Here is a 19,599-nt window from a genome sequence, read left to right as displayed (position 1 = left end):
AAAAGTGAAATTTAAAAAATTAAATTGTTATAATTTAATAATAAATTTTGATAAAAAATTATTATGTTAATATAATAAATATTAAATATTAAATTATTTATTATTAAAATAATATATATTTAACTATATAAAATAGGCTGATTTTCTTGACACGTGGCATTTTATTTTAATATAATGTTAATATGTATCCTCTATTTTGTGCCACATTTCATCCACATGTCATTGTTCATAAAAAAAAAAGTTTTCTTTGTTTTAAATAGACTAAATGCATAATATATTTTCCATCTTTTCATAAAAAATTATTTTTTCTCATAAATTTTATTTTTATCCTATTTATTTATTTAATTTTTAAATTTTAAATAATTTAATAATAAGAATATATATATAACCCTTTAACTTTTAATTATTAAATAATTTAATTTTTATTATGTGATACATGTTAATTCTAAAAATTAAATTATTACTATTTAAAAATTAAAAAAATAAATTAAATTAAAATTAAAAAATAAAATAACTTTTCATAAAAAATTGGAATAAATTACGTATTTTACATTCTAAATAACATTCATATTATATTTAATTCTTTTATCATTATTGTTATGTATATTTTAATTTTTTATTTAAATTATTATTTTTAATATCTAATTCTCAAAATCTTAAAACTTTTCTAACTAATTTGTTATTTAAAAACTATTATTTTTTTCTTGTAAAATATAAAAAATTATATATATAGGTAATTAATATTTTTTTCTTTTAATAATAATAAAATATAAAAAATTATATATATATAGCTAATTAATAATTTTTTCCTTTAATATTACTAATGTATATTTGATGTTTTTGAAACGGTATTACAATTGGCTAATTTGTAAAAAAAAAAAAAAAAAAAAAAAAAAAAAAAAAAAGTGAAGTGGTTGACATCTAAGGTAGTCATTCTGACGCTCAAATCAGTAAACTGACGAAAAGGGCGAGTGTAATGTAATGATTCAAACTCAATAGTAGTTACGTTAGAATTGTGTACCTTAATCTTTGCGATCATTAACTTTTATACTGTAAGAATATCAAGTTAATTATAATATTTCATGAAAATTCAACTGGTACTAGCTAATTGATAGGAGATTCTACTGACTAATTAAATGGGATCCTGTGATTACAAACGTAATGGGGATCTTGTTAGATTGTACATGCTAACAGTAACTTTATGTGAAGATTCGACCTATTCAAGAGAGGGCGAGTCTTGATGAAGAACCGTGTGTTATGGTGTCGGAGTCTTCCTTTTCACGGGTGGGACCGTGTATTAGGTTATCAGACCCTTGTCATGTGTCCCTTTCTTATGGTAACAGCTCATGACTTCCTTTTGGGCGATTGTTGTGTTACATCAAAGGTCCCCTCGCTAGTATTCAATTCATCATATTCGAAAGTGATAGTTGTCTTCTCGCTATGGGGCACCTAGTTTATTTAGATTGGCCTTTCCCTACTCACGTCGCTTCGCCTGCTTCTGCCCATCAATGATGACTATCCTATTTCTCGAGTCGTATTCAAAACTTACCGATGAAGCCACCATATAAGAATCTTTCTTCTCATCCAAATATCACTTTTGCTCATAATTGTCATCTTTGCTTTAGAAAAGACTTGGTCATTCCTCTTTTTCGTTAACACCTCCTTGCTTTCAAGGTAATTCTTGTTTACTTTTTCTTTTTTTTTTTTTAAATGAATAGGAATAATTCCTCTTCTTCTCTTTCTCCCGGTGAAAGTTGTGTCGAAAGTTCCTCCTCCGACAATCCCATCCGCCCCCCAGCTCATATCATTCCACTGAGGGCGGCTTATGAAAGTGAAGGCAGCTTGATCAGCGACATCCATTCCATATTGACAGAGAAAGATATAGAACGCCTTCACAACAAATACCAAATCTCTCAAGAAATCTTCTGCGTCTTCGCTCCTTCTCTAAGCGTTCACGTGGATGACTAGATCCTTGCTAAGGACACCATCATGGTCTATGAAGAGTAGTTAAAGACAGGTCTTCGATTTTCCATGGACCCATTTTTCACTGAAGTCCTTTGATTCCATAAGTTGTCAGGCACCCAGTTGCACCCCAATAATTGGAGGATCTTGGTGGCCTTCTGGTTTATTTGTTTTAAAATAATATTAAGTCAAACGTTGCGATGTTTTCCCAACTGTACTAGCTAGGTACTCGAAGGTATGAAGAATTCTGGTACTTCAACTGGAGAAAACACAAAACCCTTTTCAACCGGATACCCTCTTTTCTCAAACGCTAGAAAAATAATTTTTTCATCATACATCACCGAGTATCTGGGAGTTTAGGGCGGCTCGCAACTGATTGGAACATATTCATAGAGCTTTGGAAGGATGGGGTTTGACCATGACAGGACGAGGAGGAGTCTTTGGACTTCCTTCAGAGAATGGCCTCGACACAGAGGATTGATATCATTGTCGCGGTGAGGGATGCCCTTTTGTCTTGTCAAAGCCGTACTCAGGCTGACCAAGCTCGAGCTTCTCACTTGCCCAACCTTTTGAACAATCAGGAAAGCACATCACATGAGAGGATATTTTTCTTTCTGACCCCTTATTTTTAAAACTGACTGCCTTACTCACTTTTTATTTTATGCAGATATGGTCGAATCAAGGAACAAGTTTGTGGAGGTAGCACGCGTCGCTCGTAAGGGCAAAGCAGTTGCTAGAATGACCGCTCCACCTCTTAAATGGGCTCATCGTACCGAGGAGATTATCATACTTCCTCCTCCTCCACCCCCTTCTGTAACAAAAGAATCGGCCCCTACTCAGCTTGAGTCTTTTATAAGGTGCCTCTATAGCAATCCCTGTCATTATTGAGCCTACACTAGAAAATATTGGGATCCGTCCTCGTGGCCTTATAGCGTCCAACACCTGGCACTAGCCTTGACTAGAAAAACCTCTCTTCTCAAGGATCCCCAATTGTCAGTCCTAATAGCCAAGAATGCTTTGAGGCCCAGGGACCATCATCGCTTGAATGCGGTCGAGACGGATGCATTACTAATTATTTAGTCCTTCAAATGATCTTTCTTGTAGGTCCAATCATTTGGCAAGTCATGTTGGACTTCTTGGCTTTGTATAAGTTGCATTTGTTGCTCTTGGAGTCCAATCTCATCTTCCATTGCTTCCATAGAATCCTATTTGGATTGACTTTGATTTCCATGAGATTGAGGATCTTTAATGGTCAACTCATCAAGATTACCTACAAGATCATCATCACAAATCATCTCATTTCTAGGAGCAAAGGGATTAGATTCATAAAAAATAACATGTATTGACTCTTCAACTATCAAGGTTCTCTTATTGAATGTTCTATATAATTTGCTAAATGTAGAGTATCCTAAGAAGATATCTTTATCAGTTTTAGAGTCAAATGTACTCAATTATCCTTATTATTTAAGATGAAGCATTTACAACAAAAAACTCTAAAATAAATAACTCTAGATTTTCTTCCATTTCAAAGCTCATAAGGGATTTTATTTAAAAGAGATATAATTAAAATTCAACTAAAACATAACAAGCTGTATTAATGGGTTCCGCCCAAAAATAGATAGGTAGATTATATTCTCTTAACACAGTCCTCCCCATATCTAAAAGAATTTTATTTTTTCTTTCAACAACACAATTTTTTTAGAAGTCCTAGGAGATGAAAAATTATGAGTGATTCATAACTTATTACAAAAAACTTCAAACTTCTCATTTTTAAATTCTCTACCATGATCACTCTTTATTGAAGAAATTTGAAATTTTTTTTTTTTCATTTTGAACTTTGTGTAAAACTTTTAAAAGTATCAAAACAATCATCCTTATGAACAAGGAACACCACCTAAGTATACCTAGAATAGTCATATAGTATGATAAAACCATAATGCAGACCATCAAGACTACCTACTCTAGTTGGACTAAACAAATCCATATGCAAAAGTTATTGAGGTCTAGAAGTGATTACCTTATTAATGGATTTAAAAGAGCTTTTAACTTGCTTATCCATTTGACAAGCATCACACATTTTGGCCTTTTCAAATTTGATATTTGGAAGGCCATCAACTAGCTCATCCTTGTAACGACCCGGAATTCGAACCGCTACCGGCGCTAGGGTCCAGATCGACTTAAGGTCGCCGGGACCAGTAGCAAGCCTAACATACATCCTGTATACCTATTAAATCCCATACATGATCATACAGATACAGAGAACTGTAAACTTTTTCTTTCCTTTACCAAACTTAACCTGTGCATACTCATAATCATAAACATAAACCTCACACTGGAGCCCTCATCAAATGCTCCAATGGGGTAACATAACATACATTAAGCTTGGTTTACATAAAACATCATTAACACATTACATAGATCATGTACCTATAAAGGGATTAACCATACATACTAGGGTCAAGCACAATTCTAAACCTCAATAATATTATTACATTACATGACTGTTCAATACTATTCATTACATCATATTCTTTCTCATGTCCATTTACTAACTATTACATATATAAAACCTTCCTACTCTAGCTGACTTCCCGGACTGACTCATACCTGCAAACCTAGGGTTTAAGGGAATGGGATGAGCTAAAAAGCCTAGTGAGCAGAACCATAAAATATTATCATAAATCATGCTTTCATGGAATGCGTCATAATACATACAATTCACATCAAGGATGGACTTGTCACCAATAACCCTCTCAATCCAATGTGCCCGGCCCTCGACAGAGCTCCGCAGGACTTCTATAATCATCATATAATGCCAAGACACGTGGACATAGGCAGCCCTGGACTTTCATTAATCATCAGACATATTGAGGGCTAAGGGTTCATCCAAAATCCATCCACATCAACAGCAATTTATGCAATGTATCATATTCGTGAATTCTAATACAACACAACCTAATATATATATACATGGCATTCATGATGCATGAAACATGCTAAAAACTTTCATTATTTAAAAAATAGTTCAGTTCTACTCACCTCTGGTTGACTCTGATCTAATCTGTAGCAGCTGACTCACTGCTGGGCTCCTCGATTCCTCGGGTCCGATCCTACACAGGTGGACTTGAATGAGGTGCCAAACAAACACTAGCATAACTCTAAAAAACTCCCCAAAAACCCCCTAAAACACCTCAAAACATTTATGCAAAACAGGTAAAGGAAGGCTGGACAAGGCACCTTCAGCGGCACCTTCGGCGGCCGAACCCTCCTCCAGATCCGAAAGTCATGCACCTTCGACTGCCGAAAGTTCCCTCCAGATCCGAAAGTCATGCATGTTCGACGGCAGGTTCGGCGGCCGAAACTGCCCTCCAAAGCCGAAAGTCCAACTTTTGGGGGCAGGGTTCGGCAGCCGAAAGCTACCTCCATAGGCAGGTTCGGCGGCCGAAAGTGCCTTCGGCTGCCGAACCTGAGTTCTTCCAGAAATGGCAGAACTCAGCCATTCTATGCACATTGCCTCCCAAACTTTTCTAATCATGCATTTAGCTATTCTACAATATGCATACACATGCCAACAAGCACAAAGGGGTCTCAAACTATCCTAAACCCCAACAACAACACATATAACATATATTATCCACAAACTCAACATAAATCCTATCAACAACCAACCAACCCCAACATGCATTTCTACCCCCTAAACCAGCATAAAACTTGCTTAAAACATACAAGAAGGGTAGGATCTAAGCTTACCTCTTGAAGATCGAGAGGAGAAACGATCCTTAACTTGGAGGTAGGAGAAATCTAGCTCCTTGGGTCTCCAAGCTCCACAACTTGATCTTAGTTTCAAAACTTCAAAAACCAAGTAAACACTTGTTAAAACTTGAAAGATTTGAGGAAAATCATCAAAACCAACCATGGGAGGGCATGGACTCACCTTTGGCCGGAAATGGGGAGGAAAACTCGTCCATTTTCGGCCATGGGGCTTCTTATAGGTGGCTAGCCAGGCCACCTTCGGAAGTCAAAGGTGACTCCGAAACTCATGCATGTTCGGCGGCCGAACTTGAGGTTCGGCGGCCGAACTTGAGGTTCGGCGGCCGAACCTGGATTTCCCTTTATGGTTATTTTTCATTCAAAACTCAATTTCTTTCTTACTTAAAACTATAAAATACATAAAAACATGATTTTACCCTTCTAGAGGTTTCCGACATCCGAGATTCTACCGGACGGTAGGAATTCCGATACCGGAGTCTAGCCGGGTATTACATTCTCCCCCCCTTAAGAACATTCGTCCCCGAATGTTCACCAAACAACACATGCATAGCATAAAACACCAAGAAGCACATAAACCTATAACACATACCTTAAAAGAGATGGGGGTATTGCTGGAGCATGGACTCCCGTGTCTCCTAGGTACATTCCTCGATATTGTGGTGATTCCAAAGGACTTTGACCATCGGGATTTTCTTATTCCTCAACTTTCTGATCTGCGTGTCTAGAATCCGCACTGGCTTTTCAACATAGGTGAGATCTTCTTGGATCTCCACATCAGGCTCGCTAAAAACCTTACCCGGATCTGACACGAACTTCCTTAACATGGAAACATGGAAAACCGGATGGATTTTCTCCATAGAAGCAAGTAAATCCAGCTTATACGATACATTCCCGATCTTTTGCAAGATTTCAAAGGGTCAGATGTACCGTGGAGCTAGTTTACCTTTCTTCCCAAACCGAATCACCCCTTTCATAGGAGACATCTTGAGCAATACCAAATCCCCCTCCTGAAACTCTACCTGCCTCCTGCGGACATCTGCATAACTTTTCTGTCGACTGATAGCAGTTCTGATCCTCTCTCTGATAATGGACACCACCCTGCTGGTGATCTCTACTAACTCAGGCCCTGCTAAGGACCTTTCCCCAACTTCTTCCCAACAGACAAGTGACCTGCACTTCCTCCCATACAAAGCTTCATATGGAGCCATCCCTATGCTAGCATGATAGCTGTTATTATAGGCAAACTCCATCAAGGGTAGATGCTGCCTCTAAGAACCGCCAAAATCTAGCACACATTCTGAGCATATCTTCTATAGTCTGGATGGTCCTCTCTGACTGTCCATCAGTCTGAGGATGGAAAGCAGTGCTAAAATCCAACCTGGTACCCATAGCATTCTGCAGACTCCGCCAAAACCTGGAGGTGAACTGGGGTCCTCTATCAGACACTATTGAAACAGGAGCCCCATGCAACCTGACCATCTCATCAACAAATACTTGTGCCAATTTATCCATAGAGTAGCCACTCCTAACAGGGATGAAGTGAGTAAATTTGGTCAGTCTGTCCACGATCACCCATATGGAGTCTAATCTGTTGGATGTTGCCGGTAACCCCACCACGAAGTCCATAGCGATATTCTCCTATTTCCACTCTGAAATCGGCAGTGGGTTAAGCATTCCAGCCGGTTTCTGATGTTCCAGCTTCACCCTCTGACATACTTCGTAGGTTGACACGAACTGTGCCACTTCCCTTTTCATAGCTGGCCACCAATAGACTCTTTTCAAATCTTGGTACATTTTGGTGGCTCCTGGATGAACACTGTATCTTGCATTATGAGCTTCCCTCATAATGTCTCCCTTCAGACTCACGTCATCTGGTACACACAATCTGTTCCCATAGCGGAGGATCCCTTTGCTGTCAAATCTGAACTCATCATTCTTGCCTGACTGAACAGTCCTGGCAATCTTCACTAACTCTGGGTCCTCGTGCTGTTTCTGAGCCACCTGCTCCAGAAACACAGGTGTCACTCTCATCTGGGCTATCAAAGCACCTGTACCAGACAACTCTAATTGCAGATCTTCATTAATGAGCTTATGACACTCTTTCACCACCGGTCTCCTCTCTGTTGTGATATGGGATAGACTGCCAAGTGATTTCCGGCTTAAGGCGTTTGCCACAACATTCGCCTTACCCGGATGATACTGAATCTTGCAATCATAGTCACTAAGCAGTTCTACCCATCTTCTCTGTCTCAGGTTCAACTCTATCTGACTCAGGATGTACTGCAGGCGCTTATGATCTATGAAGATCTCACATTTAACCCCATAAAGGTAATGCCTCCACATCTTGAGTGCAAATATTACAGCTGCCATCTCTAGGTCATGTGTAGGGTAATTCAACTCATGCTTCTTCAACTGTCTAGAGGCATAAGCAATCACCCTTTCATTCTGCATCAACACACAACCCAGTCCCATAGGGGGACGCATTACAAAACACTATAAAATCCTCAACACTGTCAGGCAAAGCTAACACCGGTGCTGACGTCAACCTCTTCTTTAGCTCCTCAAGAGCTTCACACCGATCGGTCCACCTAAACTTTTGATTCTTCTTGGTCAATCTGGTCATAGGAGCTGCAATCTTAGAGAAGTCCTGAACGAACCTCCTGTAGTAACCTGCCAAACCCAGAAAGCTTTTGATCTCTGTTACTGTAGTGGGTCTAGGCCAGTTAGCCACAGCTTCTACCTTCTTGGGGTCCACTTCGATTCCATTCTCTGACACAACATGCCCCAAGAATGAGATGCTCCTCAACCAGAACTCACACTTGGAGAACTTGGCATACAAGCCATGTTCCCTCAAGGTCTGCAAAACTGTCCTCAGATGATGGGCATGCTCCTCTGTATTTCTGGAATACACTAAGATATCATCTATGAAGACAATAACAAAGTGATCCAGAAACTGCCTGAAAACCCTGTTTATAAGATCTATGAACGTTGCAGGGGCATTGGTTAACCCGAACGACATCACTAGGAACTCATAGTGCCCATACCTAGTCCTGAATGCCGTCTTCGGCACATCCTCTTATCTTATTCTCAACTGGTGGTACCCGGATCTCAGATCTATCTTGGAGAAACAACCTGCTCCTGCTAGCTGGTCAAATAGATCATCAATCCTAGGCAACGGATACTTGTTTTTGGTAGTGACTTTGTTCAACTGCCTGTAGTCGATACAAAGCCTAAGGGATCCATCCTTCTTCCTCACAAACAACACTGGAGCTCCCCAAGGTGAGGTACTCGGTCGGATGAAACCCTTATCTACCAGCTCTTGCAACTGCTCCTTAAGCTCCTTCAACTCTGCTGGTGCCATCCTGTAGGGAGGAATAGAGATTGGTCTAGTTCCAGGCATCAATTCTATTTCGAACTCTATCTCCCTAGCAGGTGGTAGTCCTGGAAGTTTATCTGGGAAGACATCTGGAAACTCTCTGACCACGAGCACGGAGGCGGGCTCCCTAACCTGACTATTAAGCTCTCTCACATGAGCCAAATACCCTTGACATCCCCTCCTAAGTAACCTACGAGCCTGAAGAGCTGATATCAGACCTCTAGGTGTACCCCTCTTGTCTCCTCTGAAGATGACCTCTGACCCATCCTGATCTCTGAACTTGACTACTGTAACACCCGGCTAGACTCCGGTATCGGAATTCCTACCGTCCGGTGGAATTTGGATGTCGGAAACCTCTAGAAGGGTAAAAAGCATGTTTTATAAAAATGTTTTAATGTGTTTTATGATTTTAAGTATGAAACTAAATGAGTTTTTGCATGAAAAGTCCTTGGAGGAAAACCCAGGTTCGGCCGCCGAAAGTCAAGTTCGGCCGCCGAACATGTATGCGTTTGGAGGCACGTTAGGCCCCCGAAAGCATGAGTGAGGGAAGTGCAGGTTCGGCCGCCGAACCTTATGTTCGGCCGCCGAACATTGCATGGATGCGGAGGCACATTCGGCCCCCGAACGTGGCCTGGCCAGCCACTATAAAAGGGTCCCTTAGCCGAAAACGGGCGAGCTTTTTCTCCCCATTTCGGCCAAGGTGAGCTCTCCGCCATCTTTGCTCAATCTTGAGATTTTCCTTCCTTTTTCCATGATTTTTACAAGTTTATAACATTTGTTTTGAAGATTTACAAGTTTTAAGCACGTTTTGGAACTTTGAGGTTCAAGGAGCTCAATCCTCCCATCTTCGAGTCAAGGTCGTTTTCCTCTCGTTTCTTCAAGAGGTAAGGGTCGATCTTGAACTCTTTTTATGTTTTAAACAAGCTTTGAGTAAGATCTATGGGGTAGAATGCATGTTTAGTTCATGGTTAGGTTTATGGGTGTATGTTGTGATTTTGAACAATGTAGCTTGATTGTGTGTGATTGAAGTGTTGTAGATGGGGTATATGCATGTTTGAGGCCCCTAGGAACTTGTATGCATGCTTTGGTTGAAAAATATGCATGTTTGGAAGGTTTGGAGGCGAAATGTGCAAAGGGAGCCAAGTTTCTGCCCTTTGGCAGAAACCAGGTTCGGCAGCCGAAGGTACTTTCGGCCGCCGAACATGGCTGGGGAGGCAGGCCTTTCGACTGCCGAAGTTGCCCCCGAACAGAGACTTTCGTCTCTGTCTGGCACTTTCGGCCGCCGAAGGTGCCGCCGAACCTACCTGAGTTTCATCTCTGTCTGGGACTTTCGGCCGCTGAAGGTGTCGCCGAAAGTGCCCTGTTCAGCCATTTCATGCATATTTTCATGTGATGTTTTCATAATATTTTAGGGGGGTTTTGGGGGATACATTAGAGTTATGTTTCTGTATGTTTGGTCCCTCATTGGAGTCCACCTGTGTAGGTTCGGACCCGAGGAACCAAGGACCCCAGCAGTGAGCCAGCTGCTACAGAGTTTGTCAGAGTCAGCTAGATGTGAGTGGAACTAAACTTAATCTTTTAAATTAAGAAATTAAATGTTTTTATCATGCTTCATGCATCATGATTATACTATAGGATGTTTGCATTAGAATTCACGAATATGCCGCATTGCATTGTTGTGATAGATGATAGTGGATGGACATTAGGATGATTCATTAGCCTCTGAATACGAAGTCCTGTGGTGCCCATAATAGGGCCGGGCAATAGCTCCGAGATACGAAGTCCTGTGGTGCCCATAATAGGGCCGGGCAATACGAAGTTCTGTGGTGCCCATAATAGGGCCGGGCATGGAGCTGAGGATTTTTGAATCAGTCCATCCGTGGTGTGATCTATTTGTGCAGTGACGCATTTCATAACAGCATGTTTTAAATATTCTTTTTATAGTTCTACTCACTGGGCATCTAGCTCACCCCTCTCCCCTAACCCCCAGGCTTGCAGGTACGGGATAGATAGAGAAGACAAGAAGAGAAAAAGTCATATGTATGTAATAGTTAGATTGTGGACATGACAATTGTATTATGATGAAATGTAAAAATATTCAGTATGTTATGTAATGAGGTTATTGAGGATAGAGTTGTGCTTGACCGTAGTATATTGTTAATCCCTTTTGTATGTACATGATCTTATGTTATGATGTTTATGTAAACTAACTCAACACAGGTTGTTTTGCCTTTGAGGCTTGATGAGATCCCACAGAGGGACTATGTTATGTATATGTACAGAGTATGCACAGGTTGAGTTAGTTGATGACAGTATGTATGAAGGAAAGTTTTATCTTTTTATGTATATGGTTGATCATGTATGGGATTAAACATGTTTACAGGTTATGTTAGGCTTGCTACGGGTCCCGGCGGCCTTATGCCGATCTGGATCCTAGCGCCGGTAGCGGTCCGGATTTCCGGGCTGTTACAGAGTGGTATCAGAGCCCTAGGTTCATATGGTCGGACCTAGCGTGTCGGGCTCATAGATGTTATAGAAGGTCAAGCACAATAGGAAAAGTCATGTCCACTAGGATAGGAGGTAGAGTCCTATCTTGATGATGATGTGATATGCCATGACTATATGCATGTGCATAAATGATATGCTATGTTTGCTATGTATGTGATGAGGGTTCATGTGTGCCCACATGAACCATGTGATGCTAATGCTTGTGGGTTCTGTGCTGGTTTTTCAGAGAAAACAGGATGAGAGGAACTCGTCGATCTGCACGATTGACAGGAGTCCCACCAGAGGATGAGGGCACAAGCGCCCGTCCTCCCACATTGCCTAGGGCAATGTCATGCAGAGTAAACAGAGAAAGAGTGTCAAGGGACCCTAGAAGGTCTTTTGATACTAGCAGAAGGGGGACAGATAGAGGAGGAAGTTCTTCAGATGTGAGGGAGGTTATGGAAGAAGATCAGAGAAGGGATGGGAATCTGGATGTTAGCATGTCAGAAGAAGGGACAGGGGAGTCACAAGGAGGCACTCAGGCCTCGGGGTATGGCTTTCCACCCTATTATCCACCCTATGCACAGAGTCCCGGGTATCCGATGGGAAGTACATCGGATTACTCCAGCTTTAACCCCTACCCTACTCACATGCCTTATCCACATTTCTATCCACCTTACCCACAGTACCCAGCCTATCCACCCTCATCCTTCCATCCTCACCCAGCAAACCCCACCTCGGGGAATGCTGCACCCCCACCTCCATCACCTACAGAACCAGTAGCCCCAGTTGCTCAACCTCCTAGACCTAGCTCAGCCAGTGGGAGTAAGGTGAAAATGACAGCTTACCTTAAGCTGGATGCTCCCAAGTACAAGTCAGGGGATGATCCCTTTGAATACCTGAGAGCAGTGAAGATGATCACTGACGAGCTAGGGGCGGATGACAGAAGAGCCATTGAGATGGCAGGGTTCACCTTAAAGTGCAAGAAAGCACGGGAATGGTTCAAGTGTTATGTGGACCCGAGATTAAACAGTATGACATGGGAGGAATTTGCCAATGAGTTTGCTGGATGGGCCTTTCCAGATAGTTCCAGAGAGCTAAAGATGATCGAGTTTGAGCAACTGAGACAGACAGAAGACATGAGCATAGAGGAGTACACAGATAAATTTCTGGAGCTATTACCCTTCTCAGGGCAAGCTCTAGATACAGATGCAAAGAAGGCCAGGAGATATGTCATGAAATTACAGTCCAGGTACTCCTCATTGATTCAATCAGCTGAGAGGGAAAGTTTTCACACTGTGGTAGATATGGCGCGAAGAATGGAGGCCAGTGCTATAATTGAGGGGTCAGTGAAGCAGTCGGTGACCCTCTACATCGGATTACTCCAGCTTTAACCCCTACCCTACTCACATGCCTTATCCACATTTCTATCCACCTTACCCACAGTACCCAGCCTATCCACCCTCATCCTTCCATCCTCACCCAGCAAACCCCACCTCGGGGAATGCTGCACCCCCACCTCCATCACCTACAGAACCAGTAGCCCCAGTTGCTCAACCTCCTAGACCTAGCTCAGCCAGTGGGAGTAAGGTGAAAATGACAGCTTACCTTAAGCTGGATGCTCCCAAGTACAAGTCAGGGGATGATCCCTTTGAATACCTGAGAGCAGTGAAGATGATCACTGACGAGCTAGGGGCGGATGACAGAAGAGCCATTGAGATGGCAGGGTTCACCTTAAAGTGCAAGAAAGCACGGGAATGGTTCAAGTGTTATGTGGACCCGAGATTAAACAGTATGACATGGGAGGAATTTGCCAATGAGTTTGCTGGATGGGCCTTTCCAGATAGTTCCAGAGAGCTAAAGATGATCGAGTTTGAGCAACTGAGACAGACAAAAGACATGAGCATAGAGGAGTACACAGATAAATTTCTGGAGCTATTACCCTTCTCAGGGCAAGCTCTAGATACAGATGCAAAGAAGGCCAGGAGATATGTCATGAAATTACAGTCCAGGTACTCCTCATTGATTCAATCAGCTGAGAGGGAAAGTTTTCACACTGTGGTAGATATGGCGCGAAGAATGGAGGCCAGTGCTATAATTGAGGGGTCAGTGAAGCAGTCGGTGACCCAGTCTTCAGGGGTTAAGACCCCAGGCAGAGGAGGGCCAGGACCCTCTACTCAGAGTTCAGGTAGTAAGAGATGGAGTAACACCAAGAAGCCCAAGAAGAACAAGTTCTGGAATAAGCTGAAATCCGGTCTGGGATTTGGCGGTGGCTCGAGCTCAGGCTCAGATGGTACAGAATGCCAGAGATGTGGAAGACCACACAAAGGAGGGTGTCGATTAGGGACCAATGCGTGTTTCAGATGTGGCCAGGAGGGACACATGGCTCGGGATTGTCCTAGAGCGCCTTTCATGGGCCAGCCCCAACAGACAGCTTCGGGTAGTGTGGCACAGCCAGCAGCTCCAGCCACAACACAGGGCAGTGGCAGAGGTAGAGGGAGAGGAGCAGCCTCATCCTCTGGTTCCCGAGGTGAAGGTCCATCAGCTCCAGCCAGGATCTTCACCATGACTCAGCAGGAGGCGAACACATCCAACACCGTGGTGTCAGGTAATCTCATCATTGGGTGTTCTGATGTGTATGCATTAATGGACCCGGGTGCATCTCATTCCTTTATTGCTCCGAGGGCAGTTGAGAGACTAGGGTTGATGGTCTCTGGGTTAGAGTGTCCCCTATGGGTCAGTGGACCCAAGTGTGACCCGTCAGTGGCAGAGTCAGTCTGCCGATACAGTCCAATTTTTGTTGAGGGAAGATGCCTCTCCGCCGACCTTGTGGTTCTAGACTTGACAGATTTTGACGTCATTCTAGGGATGGATTGGATGTCTACCCATGGTGCTACCTTGGACTGCAGGGACAAGGTAGTCAGGTTCAGAGATCAGAACGGGTCAGAGGTTGTCTTCAGAGGAGACAAGAGGGGTACGCCTAGAGGTCTGATATCGGCCCTACAGGCTCGAAGGCTGCTTAGGAAGGGATGTCAGGGGTATGTAGCTCATGTGAGAGAGCTAGATAGACAAGTCAGGGAGCCAGCCTCAGTGCCAGTTGTCAGAGAATTTCTGGATGTCTTTCCAGAAGAGCTTCCAGGACTACCACCTACTAGGGAGATAGAGTTTGAGATTGAACTAATGCCTGGAACTAGACCGATCTCTATCCCTCCCTACAGGATGGCACCAGCGGAATTGAAAGAATTGAAAGAGCAGTTGCAAGATCTGGTAGATAAGGGCTTCATCCGGCCGAGTACCTCACCTTGGGGTGCTCCAGTGCTATTTGTGAGAAAGAAGGATGGATCCCTCAGACTTTGTATCGACTACAGGCAGTTGAACAAAGTCACTACCAAGAACAAGTACCCATTGCCAAGGATCGACGATCTATTCGACCAGCTAGCAGGAGCGGGTTGTTTCTCCAAGATAGATCTGAGATCAGGGTACCATCAGCTGAGGATAAGAGAAGAAGACATACCGAAGACAGCTTTCAGGACCAGATATGGGCACTATGAGTTCCTTGTGATGTCGTTCGGGTTAACTAACGCCCCTGCAGCATTCATGGATCTCATGAACAGAGTGTTTAGACCGTACCTGGATCACTTTGTCATTGTCTTCATAGACGATATCTTAGTGTATTCCAGGAATGCAGAGGAGCATGCCCATCATCTGAGGATAGTTTTGCAGACCTTGAGGGAACATGGCTTGTATGCCAAGTTCTCCAAGTGTGAGTTCTGGTTAAGGAGCATATCATTCTTGGGGCATATAGTGTCAGAGAATGGGATAGAGGTGGACCCCAAGAAGGTTGAAGCTGTGACTAACTGGCCAAGACCCACCTCCGTGACTGAGATCAGAAGTTTCTTGGGTTTGGCTGGTTACTACAGGAGGTTCGTTCAGGACTTCTCCAAAATTGCAGCTCCTCTAACCAGATTAACCAGAAAGAATCAGAGGTTCGAGTGGACCGATCAGTGTGAGGAGAGCTTTGAGGAGCTCAAGAAGAGGTTGACTTCAGCACCAGTGTTAGCTCTGCCAACCAGCAATGAGGACTTCACAGTGTTCTGTGATGCATCCAGAGTAGGCTTGGGTTGTGTGCTAATGCAGAATGGAAGGGTGATAGCTTATGCTTCTAGACAGCTGAAGAGGCATGAGTTGAATTACCCCACACACGACCTGGAGATGGCAGCAGTTATCTTTGCACTCAAGATGTGGAGGCATTACCTCTATGGGGTAAAGTGTGAGATCTTCACCGATCATAAGAGCCTTCAGCACATCTTGAGCCAGAGAGAGCTGAATTTGAGACAGCGGAGATGGGTAGAGCTGCTCAGTGACTATGATTGCAAGATTCAGTAACATCCGGGTAAGGCTAATGTAGTTGCAGATGCCTTAAGCCGGAAATCACTTGGCAGTCTCTCCCACATCACAGCAGAGAGAAGACCGGTGGTGAAGGAGTTTTATAAGCTCATTGATGAAGGTCTACAGATGGAGTTGTCTGGTACAGGTGCTTTGATAGCCCAGATGAAAGTGACACCAGTGTTTCTGGAGCAGGTGGCTCAGAAACAGCATGAGGACCCAGAGCTAGTGAAGTTTGCCAGGACTGTTCAGTCAGGCAAGGACAGTGAGTTCAGATTTGACAGCAAAGGGATCCTCCGTTATGGGAATAGACTATGTGTACCAGATGACATCGGGCTAAAAGGAGACATTATGAGAGAGGCTCATAATGCAAGATACAGTGTTCACCCTGGAGCCACCAAGATGTATCAAGATCTGAAAAGAGTGTATTGGTGGCCAGCTATGAAGAGGGAAGTGGCACAGTTCGTGTCAGCCTGCGAAGTGTGTCAGAGGGTGAAGCTGGAACATCAGAAGCCGGCTGGAATGCTTAACCCGCTACCTATTCCAGAATGGAAATGGGAAAATATAGCAATGGACTTCGTAGTGGGATTACCGGCAACATCCAACAGATTAGACTCCATATGGGTGATTGTGGACAGACTCACTAAATCTGCTCACTTCATTCCTGTTAGGAGCAACTACTCTGTGGATAAGTTAGCACAAGTGTATGTTGATGAGATCGTCAGGCTGCACGGGGTTCCAGTGTCTATAGTGTCTGATAGAGGGCCCCAGTTCACTTCCAGGTTTTGGCGGAGTCTGCAGAGTGCTATGGGTACCAGGTTAGACTTCAGTACTGCCTTCCATCCCCAGACTGATGGACAGTCAGAGAGGACCATCCAGACAATAGAAGATATGCTCAGAATGTGTGTGCTAGATTTTGGCGGTTCTTGGAGGCAACATCTACCCGTAGTGGAGTTCGCCTACAATAACAGCTATCATGCTAGCATAGGGATGGCTCCATACGAAGCTTTGTATGGGAGGAAGTGCAGGTCACCCATCTGTTGGGAAGAAGTAGGAGAGAAGGCCTTGGCAGGGCCTGAATTAGTAGAGATCACCAGCAGGGTGGTGCCCATTATCAGAGAGAGAATCAAGACTGCTTCCAGCAGACAAAAGAGTTATGCAGACATCCGTAGGAAACAGGTAGAGTTTCAGGAGGGGGATCTTGTTTTGCTCAAGGTGTCTCCAATGAAAGGGGTGGTTCGGTTTGGGAAGAAAGGTAAGCTAGCTCCACGGTACATTGGACCCTTTGAGGTCCTGCAAAAGGTTGGGAATGTGTCGTACAAGCTGGACTTGCCTGCTTCTATGGAGAGAATCCATCCGGTTTTCCATGTTTCCATGTTGAGAAAGTTCGTGTCAGATCCGGGCAAGGTTCTTAGTGAGCCTGATGTAGAGATCCAAGAGGATCTCACTTATGTTGAGCAGCCAGTGCGGATCATAGACACCCAGATCAGGAAGTTGAGGAACAAGGAAATCCCGATGGTGAAAGTCCTTTGGAACCACCACAATATGGAAGAATGCACTTGGGAGACACGGGAGTCTATGCTCCAGCAATATCCCCATCTCTTTTAGAGGTTAGTGTATATGTGAATCTTGTGGTGTATATGTATGCTATATGATTGTTGTGATATGCATGTACTAGTTGAGGAACATTCGGGGACGAATGTTCTTAAGGGGGGGAGAATGTAACACCCGGCTAGACTCCGGTATCGGAATTCCTACCGTCCGGTGGAATTTGGATGTCGAAAACCTCTAGAAGGGTAAAAAGCATGTTTTATAAAAATGTTTTAATGTGTTTTATGATTTTAAGTATGAAACTAAATGAGTTTTTGCATGAAAAGTCCTTGGAGGAAAACCCAGGTTCGGCCGCCGAAAGTCAAGTTCGGCCGCCGAACATGTATGCGTTTGGAGGCACGTTAGGCCCCCGAAAGCATGAGTGAGGGAAGTGCAGGTTCGGCCGCCGAACCTTATGTTCGGCCGCCGAACATTGCATGGATGCGGAGGCACATTCGGCCCCCGAACGTGGCCTGGCCAGCCACTATAAAAGGGTCCCTTAGCCGAAAACGGGCGAGCTTTTTCTCCCCATTTCGGCCAAGGTGAGCTCTCCGCCATCTTTGCTCAATCTTGAGATTTTCCTTCCTTTTTCCATGATTTTTACAAGTTTATAACATTTGTTTTGAAGATTTACAAGTTTTAAGCACGTTTTGGAACTTTGAGGTTCAAGGAGCTCAATCCTCCCATCTTCGAGTCAAGGTCGTTTTCCTCTCGTTTCTTCAAGAGGTAAGGGTCGATCTTGAACTCTTTTTATGTTTTAAACAAGCTTTGAGTAAGATCTATGGGGTAGAATGCATGTTTAGTTCATGGTTAGGTTTATGGGTGTATGTTGTGATTTTGAACAATGTAGCTTGATTGTGTGTGATTGAAGTGTTGTAGATGGGGTATATGCATGTTTGAGGCCCCTAGGAACTTGTATGCATGCTTTGGTTGAAAAATATGCATGTTTGGAAGGTTTGGAGGCGAAATGTGCAAAGGGAGCCAAGTTTCTGCCCTTTGGCAGAAACCAGGTTCGGCAGCCGAAGGTACTTTCGGCCGCCGAACATGGCTGGGGAGGCAGGCCTTTCGGCTGCCGAAGTTGCCCCCGAACAGAGACTTTCGTCTCTGTCTGGCACTTTCGGCTGCCGAAGGTGCCGCCGAACCTACCTGAGTTTCGTCTCTGTCTGGGACTTTCGGCCGCCGAAGGTGCCGCCGAAAGTGCCCTGTTCAGCCATTTCATGCATATTTTCATGTGATGTTTTCATAATATTTTAGGGGGGGTTTTGGGGGATACATTAGAGTTATGTTTCTGTATGTTTGGTCCCTCATTGGAGTCCACCTGTGTAGGTTCGGACCCGAGGAACCAAGGACCCCAGCAGTGAGCCAGCTGCTACAGAGTTTGTCAGAGTCAGCCAGATGTGAGTGGAACTAAACTTAATCTTTTAAATTAAGAAATTAAATGTTTTTATCATGCTTCATGCATCATGATTATACTATAGGATGTTTGCATTAGAATTCACGAATATGCCGCATTGCATTGTTGTGATAGATGATAGTGGATGGACATTAGGATGATTCATTAGCCTCTGAATACGAAGTCCTGTGGTGCCCATAATAGGGCCGGGCAATAGCTCCGAGATACGAAGTCCTGTGGTGCCCATAATAGGGCCGGGCAATACGAAGTCCTGTGGTGCCCATAATAGGGCCGGGCATGGAGCTGAGGATTTTTGAATCAGTCCATCCGTGGTGTGATCTGTTTGTGCAGTGACGCATTTCATAACAGCATGTTTTAAATATTCTTTTTATAGTTCTACTCACTGGGCATCTAGCTCACCCCTCTCCCCTAACCCCCAGGCTTGCAGGTACGGGATAGATAGAGAAGACAAGAAGAGAAAAAGTCATATGTATGTAATAGTTAGATTGTGGACATGACAATTGTATTATGATGAAATGTAAAAATATTCAGTATGTTATGTAATGAGGTTATTGAGGATAGAGTTGTGCTTGACCGTAGTATATTGTTAATCCCTTTTGTATGTACATGATCT

Source organism: Manihot esculenta, chromosome 12, assembly GCF_001659605.2.
Source record: "Manihot esculenta cultivar AM560-2 chromosome 12, M.esculenta_v8, whole genome shotgun sequence".
NCBI classification, from domain to species: domain Eukaryota; kingdom Viridiplantae; phylum Streptophyta; class Magnoliopsida; order Malpighiales; family Euphorbiaceae; genus Manihot; species Manihot esculenta.
This window is presented reverse-complemented; position numbering follows the sequence as displayed.